This window comes from Neomonachus schauinslandi, chromosome 12 (assembly GCF_002201575.2).
Source record: "Neomonachus schauinslandi chromosome 12, ASM220157v2, whole genome shotgun sequence".
In the NCBI taxonomy this organism is placed as follows: domain Eukaryota; kingdom Metazoa; phylum Chordata; class Mammalia; order Carnivora; family Phocidae; genus Neomonachus; species Neomonachus schauinslandi.
The window spans coordinates 80,973,402-80,995,428 of NC_058414.1; the positions used below are offsets into that span (position 1 = coordinate 80,973,402).

At 35.9% G+C, this 22,027-nt stretch overlaps 1 protein-coding gene across 2 annotated transcripts in view; it reads right to left on the minus strand.

The window, feature by feature from the left end:
- GRM8 (glutamate metabotropic receptor 8) overlaps window positions 1-22,027 on the minus strand; it is a 772,971-nt gene that overhangs the window by 134,958 nt on the left and 615,986 nt on the right. The gene's annotated exons all lie outside the window — the stretch shown is intronic.

The following is a 22,027-nucleotide window of genomic DNA, read 5'->3' on the forward strand; positions in this document are numbered from 1 at the left end:
TTCATAGCTTCTGCTCACTTTTACTTGTCCTCTTATTAACTGTTGCAGAATCACAGGTTTTAAGAGTAGAAAGGGATCACTACCCCAATGTTTACTTGTTGCATGGAGCCTCATTATCTGAAGAGCCTTCCTGTTCTCTAACAGCCCTCAGCTTCTCCCTTCCCCCCTTCATCTTGTTGGATGACTCTGTGCTATCTCGACAAATTCACCTGACATCAATCCCTTTTCTTTGTGTCTATCTTTTCTCTGCAGGCCCCCTCCCCTGAATTTCTTGTCGCAGCATATTGGATTTAATTTCCATACTGTGCTAGAAAGTGTCTCCTCCTTGCTATCTCTTTTCCTATTGTACTCTCCCCAAATATATACTACAGATAGTTATATATGTCCATTTTATAATTTTATTTTATAATGAGTTCTTTATTCTACTTGCAGAGTTTTTAACCAATACCAATAATCACACAATTCTTTTTTTTTTAAGATTTTATTTATTTATTCATTAGAGACAGAGAGAGAGAGGCAGAGGGAGAAGCAGTCTCCCAAGGAGCAGGGAGCCCGATGCGGGACTCGATCCCAGGACCCTGGGATCATGACCTGAGCCGAAGGCAGACGCTTAACCATCTGAGCCACCCAGGTGCCCTAATCACACAATTCTAAAGCATTTAATTTATCAGACAAAATGGATGACTTAAGACAATAACTTGCAAATAAATAGGATCACAATCACAGAGTAGCAATAAGGGTGCTTTCCAAGTATTTAATGCAGAGATGTCTAATTTCCTCTGTTCTCTGGACTCTTTCTAAGATTTGGACATAGTGTGAAGTCTCTGATGAGACCATAGATACCTGGCATCTGCAAAGACTACTAAGGCCACAAAAGACAGCACAGCAGGAAGGAAAGAGCACTGTCTGAGAGTCAAGACCCACATGGCCATGCTAACTTCATTTCCCATTTATTTCCACAACTTGTGTATGTCTCTTTGTATTCACTTGTCATGTAGGGACTTAACAATGAATATAGACATGTTTTGAAGTCCTAGAAGAGTCATATGCATTTAAGTCATTATTATTAATCCATATGGAAAATGACTTTATACATAAATCAAGAAAGAAATGAGGAATTGGGGATTCAAATAAGAGGACTCCAATCAACTGGTACTATGTGAGCTACTCCGTAAACGCTGAAGTGGAAACCCATTTGCCATACCTGACCAAAACCGAACTCCTAGTTACCTCGAGCAGGTTAACCTTTAAATGCTCATTTCCTCATCTGAAAAATGGAGATAATATATTTTTTAAGATTTTATTTATTTATTTGACAGAGAGAGACACAGCGAGAGAGGGAACCCAAGCAGGGGGAATGGGAGAGGGAGAAGCAGGCCTCCCGCTGAGCAGGGAGCCCGATGCGGGGCTCGATCCCAGGACGCCGGGATCACGACCTGAGCTGAAGGCAGACGCTTAATGACTGAGCCACCCAGGCGCCCCTGAAAAATGGAGATAATAATGACACTTTTCTCATAGGGCTTTTATAAGAATTAAATAAACAAATAGCTATCAAGTGCACAGAACAATGCATGGGGTAGTTAGATATTATTATGATGATTATTATTCACCCCATAAGTATTTCCAGTACACACCAATGCAGAGTAATAGATAGGGTGTTGAAAATTCTTTAAGTGATATCTAGACAAGGGATTATGGAAATTCAAATGGGAAAGATTCCTGGATAGAAAAAAAATACATATCCACTATGAATTTCATATTAACATCATCAACAATTCCCAACGTTTATATACCACTTGAAAACTTATGATGTGATCTTCTTCATGAATAAAGAAATATTTAATTTCTCTAACTAAAATCCCCAATGTTACATCCCTTACTGAATGATCTCTTATCTCCTACAAGAGCAGTCTCAATCTTTTTTACCACGATGATACCTAAGTTGGAAGAACGCCACTCACGTAACACATTCTCGTTAATGTGCTCTGAGTTACATAGAATTCCTAGTGTTCCAGGTATTTCTACATCTCTGTTCTCCAACTTGAGAAAGTTTATTGGAAAGCAAGCGAGCGAGAGATGTATTATCACAAAAATAATAATTCTTCAACTGAAATACTTCAAGTATCATTATCAACAGTAATTTACACTACACTTGACATTTTTTTTTTTTTAAAGATTTTATTTATTTTTTGACAGAGAGAGAGACAGCGAGAGAGGGAACACAAGCAGGGGGAGTGGGAGAGGGAGAAGCAGGCTTCCCGCTGAGCAAGGAGCCCGATGTGGGGCTCGATCCCAGGACTCTGGGATCATGACCTGAGCCGAAGGCAGACGCTTAACGACTGAGCCACCCAGGTGCCCCCACTTGACATTGTCTTAAGAGGCAGTATACTCAAGTGGCTAGGAGTGTGGGTTCTGGAGCCAGATCACTGAGTACAAACCCCAGCACTGTCACTTATTAGATGTATGATCTTGGGTCAGTTACTTAACGTCCCTATATTTCACGTGTCTCATTTTTAAAATGGTCTAACAGTAGTTCCTACCTAGGATGGATATGTGAAGATTAAATGAATTAAAATATGTAAAACGTTTAGTACACAGTAAGCATTATATAAGTATTAACTATTATTTCCTTTATTGTTTTATGGCAATGCTGTGTTTGAAATCCAGTGTCTGTATGAAAATATAAGAACTTCTCAGTGAGCATCTATGGCTTTCCTCAAGTCGCCCTCACTAATCTTCCTTCTCCTCTTTCAACACAATGCCACCTCTACCTAAAATCCAGTTCTTTAAATTCGTCATGCTCTTTCTTACCATCCTGTCTTTGCACCTGTTCTTATCCATAAATTCACTTCCGCCTTCCTCCTAACCCTTCTTCTCTATGTAATTCCTTCTAAGATGTGACTCAAGGGGCGCACCTAAAGAAACTTGATCTTCTAAACCCAGAGCAGGAGCCCAAGCCCCTCTTTGCATCCTACCCTACTCTATCATAGCACTCTCTACACTCCACACACTTTTACTATTCATCCCCATACTGGGTCAAAACATTTATTCCACAGATATTGATTGAGAGCCTATTATGTGCTCAACACTGGGTGGACCCTTTGCTTTCCTCACAAAGGAGGTCTCCTTAATAAAGGCAGAGTGTATCTCTAATCTTTGTAGGCACTGAACCAAAGACAGTGCTCCATACTGAGGGAACAATCGATAAATTGCAGTAAAGCATAAATCAGGCACTCATTAATGATCCCAAGTAAATCCATACTCACTGTCTTCAGAACATTATGAACTGCATTTATGTCACCTCTCATCTTTTTTATTCACAAATGAAGGGAATTTCAGAATCCCTTTCACACTGTTATCAGTGTGATGTTAGAAACCACTCTTGGAACTTACTTTACTAATCTGATTTCTGCTCTTGGGTTAGGTTTGCAGTTGAATTACTTCAACCCTTTCACAGGAAGAATGACTCCATTACACATTGGCTCATCTCAAATGATTGCCCTGGTTCTGTGGTCTATGTAACTAAGAACAGCCTTGAATAGCCACAAGAGGCCATGCTGTTTACTAATTTCTACAAGTAGAAATTTAAAATATCCTTTGTATGAATCTGGCCACCCCTGAAAAATGTAACTGAGTGGCATTTTGTCCAGAAAAAAATTTTAAATGACAAATGTCTCAAAATATCCATCACTTTATTATGATTTACTCACAACACAGGTAAGAAATATATATATGTATATATACATGTATATATATATATATTTATATATATATATATATGCACAGATAGATAGATAGATCTCCCCTAGACTTTATCTCCTAGACTTAGTTATTTCAGATATTTTGAAGTACATTAATTTTTTTAAAAAACTTTTTAATTGATGTGCACTAGTGGAGAAATGGAAACAAACAATGTGGGGCTCTGATGTAACTTACACTCGTCAGGTACTGCTCTCAGAGTCTATATAACTCCTTGAATATTTTCTCTTCAATAAGAAATCCATTGGAAAAACTATATTTTTATTCCTAAGTATATCAAGCACTTCAACATGTTTTGTAGGAAAAAATGATACATCCAATGAAGATTTTATTTGCAAATGTTTGGCTCTGTCGAACATTGTTCTGGGGAAGAGTATGGGCTTGGGATTCAGGGACTGAATTTGATTTCTGGCTCTGCCAATTACCTGCGTGATCTGGGCAAGTCACCCTCATTAATCTGTTTTCTCAACTGTCAGGCGTGCATAAGAACCACAACCTCCCTGGGCTATTCTGAGGGTCACGAGAGATGATGTATATAAAGCACTTAATGCGTGGCTGGCACACGATAGGGGTGCAATAAAAGGAAAACCATCATCATCATCATTCATTCCTTTACCTACACTTAATGCTCCTGTGATCTTATTTCCACAATGCAAAAAGCAATGCAAGAATAATTCATTCACCTTTATGAGCAAATATTATAAATATATTTATAAGTGTAAGCCACTCAGTTTATCGTCATGTTTATTACTTTCCTTCTTCCCTCTTGCTACAAAACTTTATCCATTTTCTTTCTCATAATGACCTGCACTACTGGGTAAGCAGGAAAAAAAATGAGAAAGCTAAAAATGAAATCAGTTGGTATAGAAATCTTAGGCACCCTTAAAAGAATGAATATATTGGACTTAAGTCATTGACCAAAATGTCACAGGAAATAGCAATTTTCAACAGAATTTCAATTATTCATGCTCACCTTTTCCTTATCCAGTTTATTTTATCAAGTATTTATTACAATCAATAAACAGAACTATATCTTTGAATTAGACTCATATTATAGTTTGATTATTTAGGAATCAGATTACTCTTACATATATCAGTCAGCCTTTGTTCATGGAAGACTTGAGCATCTGACTCTGAATTCTTCTCCATCCCTAGTCCTGTTATGCTTGGTGGCTTCACCATCCACCTGGATGATTCAACATCCTGGCCTCTGCATTGGCCGACTTCCTCACTTCCCATTATCATCCCTCTCAGGCATCTCACCACTCACTACCATGAGCACACTCAAAAAGCAGTCCTTTCCAGGAACTATATCATCTCCCAAATTTTACTCTCTGGAGACCACCTTCTGCCTCCACTGCAACAATTTCTATGATCCCCTAAATTTATTGATTCATTTATCACCCCCAGTTGGTCATTATACTTCACCCCCATGATAGTTCCTCTTCCTTCCTGTTCTTGCTTGGGTTCTATGATCTCCCTCCAACCAATTTATTTTTTAAGATTTTATTTATTTATTTGACAGAGAGAGACACAGCAAGAGAGGGAACACAAGCAGGGGGAGTAGAAGAGGGAGAAGCAGGCTTCCTGCAGAACAGGGAGCCCAATGCAGGGCTCAATCCCAGGACCCTGGGATCATGACCTGAGCTGAAGGCAGAAGCTTAACTGACTGAGTCACCCAGGTGCCCCTTCCCTCTAACCAATTTTATTCCTCTGCCAAATCACAATCATGATTGAACTCAATTGTATATTTTCTTTGCCTATATTCAAGCAGCTGAATATTGTTTGAGATAATCCTAAAACTTTAATGTCTGGCAGGGCCGGGACTACACTGAGGCAGGTGAGGTGCCTCGGGCAGGACTATGAGAGTGAGTGCCCCCCTAAGTTCTGCACATTAGGCACCTCCCTTGCTTCATCTAGTGCCAACCTGCTGTCTGGTCTTACTTTAAATTCATGACCTCAGATATCAAGTGTGTGGTCAACACTGGCTCTGGAATCCTTCCACACTTTCCCAACGGGTCCAACTCCCCGCTCTGGATGACTCACTGTGTCAGGCCTCACATACCCAATACATGCCTCCCCCATCACTTCAGCTTGTCTCATCGTTTCTCACTGAGAAAAAGCAGCAGGCACACAGAAACTCCCTCATCACTCCACCACAAACCCTAACAACTCCCTGCATGTACTCTCATATTAATCTCCTCCCTCCTGCAAAGGCACACATGCAGACATCCCTCAGGTCACAGGCATACTCCTCCCCTGGTGCAAGGACCCCAGGCACTCACTCACTCTCCATGCACGTTCAGGTTCACAGTTCTCTTTTCCTCCTTGGACATCAACAAACTGTCCATATTATTCCCTTCAGTTGACAAATGAGTTCTAATAGTTCTCATCTTAAAAAAAAAATAAGGCAAGCAAACAAACCCTATTACTGACCCTATTGCCTCATTTATCCACCCTCCTTAATAGTAAAACAGAACTTTTTAAGTGAGCTGTCCTCACTCTATTGTCTTATTTCCTGCTACCTCTTCATACCGTTTTAATTTGAAATTTAACCTCATGCCTCCACTGATGAGTCTCAAATTTATACATGTAGCCCTGAGTGCAGACTTGTCCAACTACCTGTATCTCCATTTGGTTGTTGGATAATCATCTTAAACTTAATGCATCTAAACACAACATTTGATTCTTCATTTCCAAATATGTTCCTCACAGTCTTTCCCCTCTTAGTAGTCAGCTAGCAACTGTCCATCCATTCAATAAAGTCAAAACTAAGTTAAAACCCCATATCTAATTGTAAAATGGAAAGAATGAATGTAAGTTATGGACTTTAATTAATAAGAATGTATCATTATTGGTTTATTAATTATAACAAATGTACTAAACTAATACAAAATGTTAATAATTGGAGAAATGGTATATTGAAATATGAGAACCATCTGTACTATTTGCCCAGTGTTTCTGGAACTCTAAAGCTGTTCTAAAGTTTAAAGATTTATTTATTTATCTTAGAGAGAGAGAAAGAGCACGAGTGGAGGACAAGAGGGAGAGGGAGAGAGAACCTCAAGCAGACTCCACGCTCAGCATGGAGCCCAGTGCCAGACTTGATCTCACGACCCTGAGATCAGGACCTGAGCCCAAAACCAAGAGTCGGACACTTAACTGACTGCACCACCCAGGTGCCCCTAAAGCTGTTCTTTAAAGAAGTTGAAAAAGAAGGAAAAGAGAAATGATGAAATTATTTTTAGCAATACATTTTGTGTAACCCAATATATGCAAAGTAGTATGACATCAAAATGTAACCAATATAAAGAATATTAATGAGGTATTTTACATTTTTTTCTATTCTAAATCTTCAAAACCCTGTTTATAACTTATACCTATAGATCATTCCAATTCAGACTAGTATTTCAAGTGCTCAGTAGCGATCCATATCAAACGGCACAGGTCTAAAGGACAAACTATTTCATCAGGTTGGAGAAATCCACTGCTGACTCCTTCTGATCTCCATTTCAATTCCAACTGGACTGGACTCTTCTGACTTCCGCTTCAACTAAACTGAACCCCCTTCACTAGTTTCTCCCCTAAAAAGGTGTGGATCCACCAAAGTCAGACTGTTGGCTGATCATCCAAATCCATTCTCTCTTTTTCTTGGACAGATAGCTTGGCTACATTTCCAATCTTCCCCATAGTTAGGGGTGGCCAAATGATTAGCACCAGTCAATGGAACATGAACACAAGTGATACTTCTGGCCCCTCATTAAAAGCCTCTTGAGTGGTTGTCCATGATCATTTTGTCCTCTGATTGGTTAGAATGGAAATACCATGCTGGGTATGCTACATGTTAGCTGGGGAAGCTACATGTTAAAGATGGCAGAGCTTGCATCAGCCTGGATTCCTGTGTGTGTTTGGAGGAGGTCTGTGCTAGTAACTGGTTCACCCATCCATTCATCTGGTACTATTATCTGAGTAAAAAACAAATTTCTATTCTTTTTGAGCCATTATAGCTTGTGAATCTACTTCTTATAGCAGTCAATTATAATAACACCATTTCTAGAAAAGTGGGTTATCAATCGTTACTAAATGAATAACTAAAATTATGTTAAATGTGAAAAATAAATGCTTCATTTCATATCACTATATAAAGCTTTAAGAATAATACAGAGTTTTACAACTGAATATGAAAGCTGTTGGCATGGATCAGTAACTGCTTTTAGATTCTCCTTTAGAGTTGATATTGATTATTGCTATCCACATGTGTAATATAAAGGTGGAATCCAGAATGTGTAACCATACTACAGAATTTCACTGTAACCATACTCTAGAATTTCACTCATTTACCTTGATTAAAGTACTCACTCAATTGGATGTTTTCTTAAAAACTAAATGTAAAAGTATCAAAAATATGTGCCTATTTTTACATTTTTTTGTGTTGAAAATGATTTTCTTTAGCTAATTGTTTTGGTGTATGAAATAAATAGGACAAGAAATGTAGTTGAATGGCATTTCTAATTCTCTTCAGCCAAACCCTCCTTCTTGATTTTTCCATTAAGAAATTCAACTGACAGTAGTACTTTCTCTTGTAGAAATGTTTTTATGATCCTTGCATTAAAGGTGCTTTAAGACTGCAAAGTGTCATTATCATTAATGAACACTATTTCAGAAATAAAAATACTACCTATAATTGCTTTGATAGTATTCAAATAAGCTGATTGAACTTTCAAAATAAGAAAAGATCTATTATTTAGTGATACTCATCTCAGGGAAGCAGATGAATTAGGAAGTTTAAATAAAATCTCTTATAAGAAAAGTGACCAGAGAGACTACTAAAATATCAAATGTTTGATTAAAGGAAAAAAAAATGGAAAAGATCATGTAATAATTAGGCAAGATTAATACATCTTAAGAGGAATTTGGGAACAAACCGAAGTGTTTTGCAATACTCTGAATTCAGTATATTTTCATTCCCTAGCAGAAAACCTTTCTTTATCTTGAGCAACTTAAGCCTTTTATTGTTTCTTTTGGGGAGTATTTAATCAATATCATATATATATATATTTATATACATAACTTCCATTATGTTATTAATTAATCATTATCTCTCTAACAGTAATGAATACATTTATGAAAGAGAAGTATGTGAGTACATATATTCCTGCCTGTTCAAATTTGCAGCACTAGGAGGAGGTCTCTGTCTAGTCCAATGTGTTGATGGAAAAGAAAGACGCTTTGCCATCTAGATTTAAAATTGTCAATTTATTAATTTTTATAAGAATGCTTACTAAGAGGGGGGCCTGGGTGGCTCAATCAGTTAAGAATCTGACTCTTGATTTTGGCTCAGGTCATGATCTCAGGGTCCTGAGATCTAGCCCCGCATCAGGCTCGGTGCTGGGTGTGGAGCTTGCTTAAGATTCTCTCTCTCTCCCTCCCCCACATGCTTTCTTTCTCTCTCTCTCTCTCTCAAAAAAAAAAAAAAAAAAAGAATGGTTACTATTTAAAAATTTTGTTTTTAACATTTGCACTTTTTAGAGATTTATTTATTTGAGAGTGTGGGTAGGGAGGGGCAGAGGGAGAGAGAGAGAGAATCTTCAAGCATGCTGAATGTGGAGTCTGCCTTGTGGCTCGATCTCACAAACCTGAGATCATGACCTGAGTCAAAACCAAGAGTCAGACACTTAACCGACTGAGCCACCAGATGCCCCTAAAGTTTCATAATAAGACTGATACAGGTATGGCAAGTCTGCACTCCCTATTCTTTCTTCTCAGAAGTCTTCTGACTTCTCCCTTCTGTATACAATTTAGAACCATCTTAAGTTCCACGAACAATCCTGTTTAGATTATTGGAAACTATATGGAATCTAGAAATCAGTGGGGAATATGTAATATCTTTATAACATCTTCCTATCCGTGGGCATGAGTTGTGCTTTGGTCATTTAGGTCTGCCTCTGTAAGTTTTAATATAGCCTTAGAATTTCCTTTTCATAGCACTTAACCATTTTTTATAGATTTACTCCTGGGTAATTAATATTCTCTGAGACTACTGTAAATGGTGTCTTAAATTATATTATCTACTACTCTGCTGCCAGTATATAGAATGCAGTTGATTTTTTTTCTCTATTAGTCTCATATCTACTCCAGGGGTAATTCTGTCCCCTAGGGGATATTTGGCAATGTCTGGAGACATTTTTGGTTGTTGCAGTTGGAGAAGAAGGACTACTGGTGACGGGTGGAAGAAGCCGGCGGGGCTGCTAAACATCCTACAATTCACAGGACAGCCACCTATGATAAAAAATCATCCATTTCCAAGTGTTCAAAATAGTTTTAAGGTTGAAAACCCCTCAAAAAATTCTGTTTTTATACTTAAGGATTTATACCTAAATTTTTAAAAAATTGCTATGTAAAGAATCATGTTGGGGTGCCTGGGTGGCTCAGTCGTTAAGCGTCTGCCTTCGGCTCAGGTCATGATCTCGGGGTCCTGGGATCGAGCCCCGCATCGGGCTCCCCGCTCGGCGGGAAGCCTGCTTCTGCCTCTCCCACTCCCCCTGCTTGTGTTCCCTCTCTTGCTGTGTCTCTATCAAATAAAGAAATAAAATCTTTAAAAAAAATGGTTATCTACAAATGGTTATAGTTTCATTTTCCCCTTAACAATTCTTACACTTCCAATCTTCCCCACCTTTTCCTTGTTGCCCTATCTGGTATCCACAATACAATTTTGACATGACGTGGCAATAGTGGATATCCTTGTACTTCTCCTAAGTTTTAAAGAATATTGCTCACATCCCTCATTTAGGATTATATTTGATTTAGGCATTTTATAGGTGCTTCTTATCACTTTAGAAAAGCTCATTACATTCTAAATGTACTAGTATTTTTTATCATGAATACATTTTTAATGTTAGCAATGTCTTTTGTGCGTCTTTTGAGATAATCTTTTTTTTTCTTTTAATTTGTTACTGTAATGAACTACATCTATACATTTTCAATATTATGTCATGGAAGCTTGGCAAAGATCTAACTTGATTTCAATTTTTTTCTTTTGCACTGGTGAATTCAATCAGCTCATATTTTGTTTAGTCTTTACATTCATACTCATGAGTGAGGTGGATCTGTAATTTTTCTTTCTTAGCATTTCCTTTTTGGTTTGATTTCAGGGTTATATTGGTTGCAGAGAATACCTTGGGATAATATTCCCTCTTTTTCCATTCTCTGCAAGAGTTTGTATAAAATTGTAATAAAATCTTCCTTGAATGTTTTGTAGAACTCACCTGGAATCATCCCAGACACCCTCAAGAGAATGAATGAATTGTGGTATGTGGAGTCTTCACACAGTGGGATATTATACTGCAAGTCAAATGAATGAACTACAGAAACAGCCATAAATATGAATGGATTGTAGCAAAATAATATTGAGTGGAAAAAGTAAGTACCATTTCACCCCCCCAAATCTGTTTTTAAAAAATAGAAATACTGATTGTTCAGGAAGGGCAGGGTGATAGGTTGGTGATGGGAATATAGCTTTTTGCTAAAATCCTAGCTTTTGGGCTAGCTTTTGGGAGAAGGGGAGTATTTTCATAGGTGCTTATTACATTCTTTGAAATAACCAAATAACTAACGAACTAAATAAATGCAAGTGGACCTTGCATAGGTCAGTAATGAGCCCGTGTCATGATTCAAGGAGCCAAGAGGAAGAAATAAAAAATAGAAAATAGAAATAGAAAAAGAGAGACAAAGAACGAAGGGAGAGAGGGAGGAAGATAGGAAGTAAGGGAGCAGAAGGAAGGACAGGTAGAAATAATGCATAAAAGAATGAAAAAAAAAGGGGGGGGAAGATTCACATTCAAAACTATCTTTAAAGGAAGGGTCTATTGAAAGTGCTTTGGGGCACCTGGGTGGCTCAGTCATTAAGCGTCTGCCTTCAGCTCAGGTCATGATCCCAGGGTCCTGGGATCGAGCCCCGCATCGGGCTCCCTGCTCGGTGGGAAGCCTGCTTCTCTCTCTCCCACTCCCCCTGCTTGTGTTCCGTCTCTCACTGTGTCTCTCTCTGTCAAATAAATAAATAAAATCTTAAAAAAAAAAAAAAGAAAGTGTTTTAACTGTTGTGTAATTCTGTGAATTAACTGAATGCTATACTTAGCCTTGTTATTATGCCCTTGGAGAATATCAATCTTCCCTGTAGGTTTATGCACTCAAACAAAATGGGTCATATACAGAATTGCCTCCACCCAATTCTCTAAAGCAGCTTTTCTGTATATTTTTAGATTTTATATTAGTCAAACTTCTGTCAGCATTCTCAGTTTATAAGATATAACTGTCTGGGATTAGAATCACATATTTTTAAGCCAAAAAGCTTAATTTACTTTTTCATTATGAAGATTTTTCTGGAGAGTAAAATAAGGCTAATATTCACCTCTTACCAGTTGAGTCTTTACTTCATTAATTGCTGAATGTCAAATTTTCTTTTATCTCAGGCTTCAGTTTGAAATATCATTAATGGACAGTCTTCCCATGTATTTCAGAATTAATATTTTGTTAATATTTGCATAATTACAATGAGCCAATCAAATACAGATAACTATAGGAACAGATGCCTAAGTTTTTAAAAAATGGATAAAATATCAAATTAGGAGAGGTCTACTCATTTTTGACAACAATTTGTGTATTGAATTAAAAAAAGGATACCACATCATTTATTTGTAATGGACCTGATTTTCTCTAATTACACAAACTGTCAATGTATATTAAGCCACTGTGATAGATGTGAATTGTCTATGTTACCATGGTGATTTGAGGTGTTTCCATTTGATGCTGCATGCATAACAATTTGGAGCATAATTAAAAGAAACAGTACAACATATAAGTAAAAAACTCATAAATTTAAAAAGTATGGTCTGACTTTTGCATATCCTTTTCTGAAGCTGATCTATTAAACAGATAAAAACAGATAACTATTAAATATTGTATTTTCAAATATATATGAAACATTTACAAAAAATATTATTTCTGCCTGAAGTGAAATATGGATAATTATTATAAATCTTAAGTCGTATTCTCTAACCACTAGTCAATAAAACTTGAAATCCTGAAGAACAGCTTTAAAAAGATTACAAAGTTAAAACAACACCAAGAAAGAGAAAAATTAAAAAAACTCCTACAGATTTAGAAAAAAACGATTAAACACTCATGCTAACTAACTCTTTAGTTAAAGAGGAAACAACTAAAATTACAGAGTACTACTTAACAGATAGTAACATATTTCAAAACCTGAAGGATAGATATTGCCAAGGCTGTCCTCAGAGGGAAATTTAGAGAATTAAAGATTTTTATTGTTCCTCAAGCCTTAGATATATTTATATATAAAATTTATAATCTCGAAATGATAAATGGTTTTTTAATCATGACATCAAATTACAAATATTAAGGAAATAATTGACAATTTTAATAACAAAAATTAAAAATTTCTGAATTTCAAACAATTTTCAAAAGAATCAACCTATAGAAATGCAACAAGGGATTAATATTCTTAATATTCAAGGAGCTCTTGCATATAATAAGAAAAATTGAGCACTGTAGTACAATTGGGAAAAAATGAACAGAAAATTCTGAAAATAAAATAGAAACAATTACAGTAAGAATATATGCAATGTCACATCTACCTAGAAATAAATGACGTTAATCTGATAATGATGTTCCCATTTGGTCCAAGAACAAATATTACAGATGAAAGTAGGGAAAGTTGACACCTTCATGTTCTGCTGATAAATTTTTTTTTTTCTGATGAAAATTTAAATTGATACAACCATGCGGGAGGCAAATTTTCGAGATTTAAAGCACACTCATTATTTGATACAATAATAGAAATTTATGCTATGAAAATGGGCAGGTGACTGTACAAAGACATCTATAAACATGTTAACTGTACTATTGTTTCTGTATTCAGATAATGGAAAAAAATCGACAATCTAAATAGATACAGATTTATGAATCTTTAGCCCAGTGTTCTCTATCATGGGGAAAATGGAAACAATATAATATTACATCAATGAGGGCATGGATAAATAATGATACATCTATATAATGGAATACAATGTAGCCATTAAAATTATAATAGAAATGCATATAATTAATATAGATAGATTTGATCGTATATTTTTACTTTAGAAGGGATTATGCACAGCCACTAGGATAACCATATTTTTTTTTAAAGATTTTATTTTTTTATTCATGACAGACAGAGAGAGAGAGAGAGAGGCAGAGGGAGAAGCAGGCTCCCAAGGAGCAGGGAGCCCGATGCGGGACTCGATCCCAGGACCCTGAGATCATGACCTGAGCCGAAGGCAGATGCTTAACCATCTGAGCCGCCCAGGCGCCCGGATAACCATATTTTTGAAAATGGAATGTAGCAAGTGTTGGTCAGGATGTGGAGAAATTGGAGCCTTCATACATTGCCAATGGGAATGTAAAATGGTGTAACTGCTGAGAAAGATTTGTGACTCCTCAAAAAGCTCAAGTAGAGTTACCATATGATCCAGCAATTTCACTCCTAGGTATGTATCTAAGAGAACTGAAAACATATGTTCACCCCAAAACTTGAACACACATATTTATAGTAGCATTATTTATAATAGCCACAGAGTGGAAGCAACCCAAAAGGACATTAAATGATAAATGGATAAATGAAATGTGATATATTCATATAATCTTTGACTATGAAAAGGATGATACATGCTACAACCTGCATGAAACTTGAAATCACTGTAAGTGAAGAAACCAGTAACAAAACCAGTAACCAAAAACAATCATATTATATGATTCCATTTATATAAAATATCCACAATAGGTAAATCTATAGTGTCCAAAAGTGGATTAGCGTTTGTCAGGGGCTGGAGAGGGCAGAGAATGGGGAGGGACTGTTAATTGGCATGATGTTTCTTTTTTGGGGTGATGAAATATTCTGGAATTAGACACTGATGATGGTTACACGATCCTGTGGACAAGCTAAAAACTTCTAAATGGTATAGTTTAAAATGGTGAATTTTATGGTATGTGAATTATGTCTCAATTTTTAAAAAGTTACAGGTTAGGGGCGCCTGGGTGGCTCAGTTGGTTAAGCGACTGCCTTCGGCTCAGGTCATGATCCTGGAGTCCTGGGATCGAGTCCCACGTCGGGCTCCCTGCTCAGCAGGGAGTCTGCTTCTCCCTCTGACCCTCTGACCCTCTTCTCTCTCATGCTATCTCTCATTCTCTCTCACTCGAATAAATAAATAAAATCTTTAAAAAATAAAATAAAATAAATAAATAAAAAGTTACAGGTTAAAAGAATACAAAAATACTAATTTGAAAAGATACATGCATTCCTATGTTTATTGTTTATTGCAGCATTATTTACAATAGCCAGATTATGGAAGCAGCCCAAGTGTCCATCGACAGATGAATGGATAAAGAAGAGGATATATATCTTCCATATATATATATATATAAAATACTATGTAGCCATTAAAATTATAATAGAAATGCATATGATTAATATAGATAGATTTGATGGTATATTTTTATATATGGATATAATGGAAAATTATATATAACATATATAATATTATATTAATCATGTATATAATACACACACATAAAGGAATATTACTCAGCCATAAAAAAGAATGAAATCTTGCCATTTGCAGTAACATAGATAGATCTAGAGAGTATAATGCTAAGTGAAATAAGTTAGAGAAAGAAGATACCATATGATTTCACTCATATGTGGAATTTAAGAAACAAAACAAATGAGCAAAGAAAAAAGGAGACAAACCAAAAAACAGACTCTTAACTATAGATAGCAAACTGATGGTTACCAGAGATGGGGGGGGGGATGGGTGAAACAGGTGATAGGGATTAAAGAGTACACTTATCACAATGAGCACTGAGTAATGCATAGAATTGTTGAATCGTTATATTGGACACCTGACACTAATATAACACTGTAAGTTAACTATACTGAAATCAATTTTTTAAAAACAAATTACAGGTTAACATATAACATTATCTTATTTTATACTATATATGTGTAATATAGGTAGATGGACGGATGGATGATGGACAGATGATGAATAGATAGATAGAATAGGATATAGATACATATTTCAAAAGAAAAGCACTAAAAATGTTATCTTTGCATAGCAAAATGAATACTGATCTACATCTTATTATTTTTTTATTTCCTGTAAAAAAAGTCTTACTTTTATTTAAAAAACCCAAAGAAACAAAAAACATATGTTTTCTTTAAAACATAGGAAAGACAGAAGACCTAGAGAAAAGAAATAAAGGTATCTTTTGATAAATCCTACACTTCATATCAATGGCTACTATACACCGATATTAGCAGATAGAAGTAGCTCTCAGAGCATGCTGATAGCAATGTTCTCCCCTATACAGTTCAAAAGAAATAATGGAGAATCTCGTTCATTTGCTCTGGTTCTGTAAAAAAATAATAATATTAAAAATTAAAAAAAATAAAAGAGCAATTCACCATCAGGTCATTCAGTTATCTTCTCTGAGAAAACCCCTAATATTATTCCCTTATTTTTGTCTAAAAGATGTTAGCACCTGGAAAAAAAAAAAAAGGACACTTATGTTCAATAATTAATGATAATTAGCACTCAAGATCTTGATATTATATGGTCTGGGTTTGGGTCTGCAAATAAAAGCTACTTGAACACTTGAATCAAAATCTTTTTGATTAATATGAAAACAGCTTTTATACTAATAACTATATGGTATATATAGAGTATCCATATTAATCAGGGATTTGTGTCTCTATTTTATAAATAGTTCAGCTTAGCCTTATGTCAATGACAAAAGAACAATAAATTTTGCATATTTTCTAGTATGTTTATTATGAGTATAGGAAGGGGTAACTCTTTTACCTTAAAACAGAAATGTAGGTTTTCAATCTATGTTTATAGAGGGGTTTTTTTTCCTGCCAGCATATTATTTATTATAGTTTTACACTGGAATGCTATTAAAATTAGTTTTAATTAGGAATAAATTCCTTGGTTGCATTAAAAAAAAGAGGGTGTATTACTTTGTGATAATTAGAGAAACAGCCTGTTGCCATTTTAAAATTCTATTTTATGGAAAGACATTGGATTAAAAAACTAATTAAGGGATTAAGAGCAAGTAAAGTGTTTAAAGTGGTTCTAAATACATCTGTGAAAATAAAAAGTCAGTTCTATACCCAGGCCATCATCACTTGTCTCTCTCTTTTCAACGGCACCTAGCATTTCTGCATCCAAGTTCACAGTACCACAAAAAATAAGTCATGAGGGGCATCTGACCCCACCTTGGGAATTTCTCTAGGCTTTGCCTATTTTCTCTTTCTATCTCATTCGTCAACTTGAATGGGTTTCCTATTCCTACAGACTCCGGATCTTGGAATCTCATCTTCCTTGTTCCCTTTGTATCTCAAAACTCAACTCCAGACTATTAACCTCACTGTTGACTTAAAACCCTATAGAGGGGCACCTGGGTGGCTCAGTCGTTAAGCGTCTGCCTTCAGCTCAGGTCATGATCCCAGGGTCCTGGGATCGAGCCCCGCATCAGGCTCCCTGCTCGGCGGGAAGCCTGCTTCTCCCTCTCCCACTCCCCCTGCTGGTGTTCCGTCTCTCACTGTGTCTCTCTCTGTCAAATAAACAAATAAAATCTTTAAAAAAAACCCAAAACCCTATAGAGATCTGCGTCTCATATTTGCTACCACATACAAGCTCAAAATTAGTGTAAGACAGTGCTTTATAACCTAGCCTGGTCCTCCTAGACACCTAGAACCGGGCCCCTGTCAACCCTCTCCCCTTGGCCTACCTGCCCTTCCAGGGAGATTGTACATTATCATCAGCTCGACTGACGTCATCACTTATTAATGGCCAGACATTGTGGTTATGCACAAACAAAAGGCTATCCTTTACTTACGATGACCCCTATGATGTTAGTGATTTTATCTTTAAATCAGTAATGTTAATGTTGACTTTTCATGATAGCATGTTAAATGATGATTATGACAGCCATAACCAAACAGCTCTCCCAAGGGAGAAGGGTATAGTGATAGAAAGCGCAAAGGCTTTGGAACGAAACCTGCCATAGCTATGAGATCTCTGAGAAACTAGCTGTGCATGTTCCCTCTTCTGAATGAGGTATCACCTACATCATAAGGTAGCTGGAAGATTAGAAAATATAACATTTGAAAAACATAGTATGTTGTCAATAATCATTATAGTTTTCATCCTTCAGTGCCATGTCTATGAATGTAGAATAGATCAATAATGTTGTTCAGCCAAATTAGTAATTAACTAAAAAACATTATCTTTGTCCCCCATTGATTTAATCAAGGGTATAAAAAAAATTAACCATGTTGACATTTCATTTTCTTCAATATCAATTCCCATATGAAAGGAGCTAATGACTTATAGCTATTTATGTTCATATTGTCAGTTAACATCAAATTTCTGCACTTCACTCTATATTTAGCTAATTGAGGAACTGATCTGTTGAATCCCACCAAATTTAAGAAAATGTAATAATCAGAAGCATTAAGCCCACCTTTGGGCTTTATTGCCTTCTTTTGAGGCACAATTTTTTCCTATGAATAAAACTAAAATTTCAGTATATTACAGAGTATATTCCCTCAAAAACAGAAAAAAAATTTTATATCAGATAAATTCTGAGGAATCTGGGTTTTTTTTATATTTCCTGTTACGAATCTCACATTTAAAAAATCCCTCTACCTAAGAACTCCGGCATATTACTAGAATTAACACGATAGGTAAAGTAGCATTTGCAAATGTTTAACGCCTGTGATGTATCTGCTCATCCCTTGGGGATGGGAGGAAACCTGATCCCTTGCATTGTACGGGCTGACAATGGGATCACAGACACACCTGTTAGAGCACCAGACTAATGTCATTCAGCTCAACCATGAGTTGTTCACTCACTATAATAATAAGATGAGGAAATAATTAATTTCCTGCTTTATTGAAATAACATTGGATTTCCTAAACACAGACAAGCATTTACGTATTATAAACTCAGAAAACCAGCGAGTTGAATAGTGGTTTTTAGGGATTGGAGGGAGGGAGACATGGGGAGGTATTGACCAAATGGTACAAAGTTTCAGTTACGTAAGATAAATAGGTTCTAGAGATCTACTGTACAACATATGGCCTACAGTAACAATATTGCATTGTAGACTTAAAAATCGGCTAAGAGGGTAGCTCTTATAATTGCTCTTACCATAATAGAAAAAAAAACGTAGTTAAAAAAAAAAAGAATGAAAAGCAGCAGGATGGAACTTTTGGAGGTAAATGATAAGTTTATGAGCTTGGTTATGGTGATGGTTTCACTAGTGTATACTTATCTCCAAACTCATCAAGCTGTATACGTTGAATATGTATGGCTTTTTGTATGTTAATCATACCTCCATAAAGTGGTTTAAAAAAATTCACCACCTAAACCATAAACTTTTCCTCTTTGAGAAAGCTGATATCCCAGGTTAATGATGATGGCACTTCCCAATATTTTTTTAATTCATAAGGAAAAGTTCTATATGTTCCAAAACAAATGTCTGAAAAGAATAATAACAAAAATAGTCTTTGGGAATTTTATGATGCTGTTTTCCTTCCCTTGAAACTGCTAAGTGCTTTATGCTTTCTGACTTAAATGTCTTCTAAAATTGAGCTCTGGGAAGTTGATAGAAGCACTTAACTTTATGACTAAAAAAACTCTCAGAAACTTAGATATATACAATATATATATTGCATTTTTAAATCCTGAGAATAGCCTAGGAAGATAGTGTACACAATATATACTAGACAGTAAGATCCTGCAAGTCCCTTTTATCTAAAGAAAAAATCAGGGAAGGCATGCTTCTCTTTCCATTCTATCATCTGAAAACTTGTAGAAATTCTATCTGTATCTGTTGGCTACCTCATAATTAATTAATTTGTTCTTATACCCTAATTAAATTCAAATACAAAATGGGAGATTAGAAAACACAAAAGCCCAATAACTGAAAGTAGCTTTTAAAAATTGGGTGCCTTGAGGGGCACCTGGGTGGCTCAGTCGTTAAGCGTCTGCCTTCGGCTCAGGTCATGATCCCAGGGTCCTGGGATTGAGCCCCGCATCAGGCTCCCTGCTCGGCGGGAAGCCTGCTTCTCCCTCTCCCACTCCCCCTGCTTGTGTTCCCTCTCTCGCTGTGTCTCTCTCGGTCAAATAAATAAAATATTTTTAAAAAATTTGGGTGCCTTGGGACTTTTTTTAATCTTTCAACAATATGTAAGTTTTGTAACCAAATTTCTTTGCATTCATTTTCCATTGCATTTAACTGCTGTCATACTAGTTTCTAAAGTCCCTCACCATCTCAGCGGTAATGACAAGAGTGAAACAGTTAGACCAGACCTAAAGGATAGGTTGCAATGCTACCTTGCAACAACTAGTAATCAGATTCTCTCACTGGGAATAGGGAAAAAATTAATGCTCACATTTTCTTGGTCCATAGTCTATTCTGTTGTGTATCAACAGAAGGAAACTATGTCCAAGCACCAATATCCAATAAGATATGCTCCACCTATTTATTGCCTTTAAAGACCAAGCTCATGTGACTGTCCATCTTTGTCATCAAAAATAGGAGGAAGCAGCATATCATCAAATGGCAGATGAAAGGAGTTGAGTATCAGTCTTAGAAACAATGCTGATGTTTTTACTTTTTAACTTAAAATATTCATTATAGAGATATTCACATTAATTGTAAAGAAAATTTGAAAGTAGGATAAACAAAAGAAAGAAAAAAAGGAGAATAAAAAAGAAAATATTTGTCTATTTAGTGATCTATTTAGTGACAACCATGGTTAGTGTTTGATCTCCATTCTTTCTCATTATATCTACAGCTATTTAAAAAACAAGGAGGTCGTACTATCTATGCAGTTTTAAATCTTTCCTTTCTTGAATAATTACTGAAGAATATATATCATATAATGATAAGTACTTTAATTATAAGTACTTTAATTAAATAAGTACTTTAAATAAGTAAGTTTAATAAGTACTTTAAGTAAGTAATTATAAATACATATCAATAATATATCATATAATAACAATAATTACAGAAAATTCTATGTGTTGATACATAAAGACCACTAATATAACTTTACTGGTTATACATTTATTATGGTTATGTATCAATTTACTTAACTAATCCCATACTGGTGGATACTTACGTCATTGCCAATTATCTGGTCCTATAACAATATTGCCCAAAAATCTCATGTTTATTTCTTTGCATAATAGTCTTTTAAAATTTTCTTCATCTGGATTTGCTGTGTCAAAGGGCACACATATCTCAAATTCTGATGGACATAACTTCTTTTTAGGAATTTTACATTTAAATAAGCAGTGACTACGAACCACTACTAATATTTATATAGTAGGAAAAAGCCTCAAGACTTATTCTAGGATGCTAACACACACACACACACACACACACAGTTCTCTGGCCTACTTGTGCGGTGTTTAATGTGCACACAAATGACCTGGGATATTTTTAAAAGGCAGATTCTAACTCAGTGGGTCTGGAGTGTAGTCTAAGTGTCTGTGGTTCTAACAAGCTCCCAGCTGATGACAATTTTGCTGATCTGCAGACCATGCTTTACATAGCAAGAGCCTACAGGTCTAATACTCTATTGTTATAAGATCATCAAGGAAAGTTTTCACCTTCACATCTGCACATCACTGATAGTTACCTAAATTCCATAGACTCTTGAGGGGTCTATAAATGAGCTTTATGGAATTTTTACACCACCTTTAAAGGTTAGTAAACAGAGTGCATGTGAAAATGCATTGTTCTGGAGGAAATAAGTACTTTAATTCAAAACTCGTAGGAGTCATGACACTAAAAAGTTTGTTGATGGTATTTTATTGTGCTTTATGGAATGGACAGACTGATCACGTTGTGTTCCGTGTTCCCAGCTGCATGCTGGATCCTTCCTCCAAAGTCTTTCCCAAAGAGACACCAGGGTAGTTGACTCACTGCCCTAGTCCACGTTCACTGAAGTTTTCTCTCTCAGTGCATTTATGTGGTGCAACACGAATTATCTAATGATAGGTATTTAGTGGCTGGAGAAATAAATTAATTTTAAAAACATTTGGAAGAATTAAAATTGCTTCTTAAAGTAGCCTCCTCTGAAACTGCTGTGAAGCATAAGGATGTCAATCCAATACTGCCGAATAGGAACTG